The sequence below is a fragment of the Belonocnema kinseyi genome, chromosome 8 (assembly GCF_010883055.1).
Source record: "Belonocnema kinseyi isolate 2016_QV_RU_SX_M_011 chromosome 8, B_treatae_v1, whole genome shotgun sequence".
Lineage (NCBI taxonomy): Eukaryota > Metazoa > Arthropoda > Insecta > Hymenoptera > Cynipidae > Belonocnema > Belonocnema kinseyi.
In genome coordinates this window covers 105,588,898-105,590,559 of record NC_046664.1, presented here as the reverse complement: position 1 = coordinate 105,590,559, position 1,662 = coordinate 105,588,898, and positions in this window count along the sequence as shown.

Genomic DNA, 1,662 nt, shown 5'->3' with positions numbered 1-1,662 from the left:
AATAAATATGCAGTCGCGGACAATTGGCCAGGGGTGGTCCCGAAGGAATTAACCCCCAAGCGGAGGTGTGAAAACCGTGCCGGAAGCTGAATGGCACCTGGGTGAGGTGTGTAGAATGGTGACTCTGGGATACCGGGCGACCTCTCAGAGTACGCAGCCTTATCCTTGCATGCGGGGCTCTACTCCGTGAAAGGGGCTATGTAAGCGCAACTCCTACTCTACGACAGCTAGAACAAGCCAGCAACAAAGAAAGAGAGGCAACACTAAGACCAACCGCGGGCAGGCATCCTATAGATGAAGAGCGATGCTTTACGACCCGGAGAAACAACAACACCAAGGTTTCTCTCAAGCCTAAAGATCTGGCTGAAATGGATAACCAGCTTCGTGGATATTTTTCCGGTAAATCCGACCTCTGGGCTATCAATTATTATGTGTATAATGCAGCGAGAGCTTTGGCCGATGCGAATCGCAAAACAAAACCAACGGCTGATCATAAGACCATAAGACGAATGCATCAACTCGCCATAAAGATAGGCTGGGCAAGACAGTACGCGTCCCGCATTCAATGTGTGATTGACTACATCACATCTGGCAGGAATTTTACCGCCAAGGTTCGAAAGTTCGCGCGCAAACTCCGGACCCGTCATCACACACTTAACAAGTCAAAGCTGCTGACCATCAGGCAGCATATTGTTGAGAGAATACGGATACTATCTGACGCCAAGAGAAGTCTAGAGCGGAGGGAGAGGTGGATCACAGAAAATCAACAGTTTCTCTCTGACCCATCTCGACTCTTCCAAGACCCTTCAGTTACTGTCGAACACCCACCCAAACCAGAGGAGGTCGAAGTATTTTGGAGAGAAGTTTACGAAGTTTAGCATAGACTGGAGGAAGACTCAAAATACCTACCCATCACTACCGAGGAGGTGAAAAAAGTATTAAGAGGGATAAAGAACTATTCCGCACCGGGACCAGATTGTATCAAAACCTTCTGGTGGAAGATGTTTTCTGCAACCCATCAGCATATGGCATATAGATGTGTCTGCAAAGATGCAGCATTCTACCAGCGTGACCTGTGGATGGCCTGGATTGATTATCGGAAAGCTTTCGATTCTACATCTCATAGACTTATCATCTGTCTTTTGGAAATCTTAAAGGTTTATCCGCAAATAGTTGGGTGCTTAGAGAGATTGATGCCGCTTTGGAAAACCAGATTTACTATCTCATCTGGAAAAAATTGTGTGACAGCTAATAAGGTCACGTTTCAGAGAGGTGTCTTTCAGGGCGACACCATGAGCCCACTCTTCTTTTGCCTTACATTATTGCCACTATCTTTAGCACTGTGCCATTCCGACGGGTACTTGTGCGGCAAACCTGCAGATCGAAAGTATAAGGTCACTCATGTATTTTACATGGACGATCTTAAGATCTATGCTAAAAACAGAGAGCAACTGCATCTAGCTTTGGGGATTGTCGAACAATATACTAAGGAAATTGGAATGGAATTTGGGTTAGACAAATGTGCCAAGGTTTATTTGAAGCGAGGAAAACTTAATGGCATCACTCCTACAGCATTCACCTTAATATCGCTCCTCTAAATGCTCCTAGGGAAATTGAGTCAATTGTCGAGAATGGGAAGTGCCGCATATACTGGAACTTTAT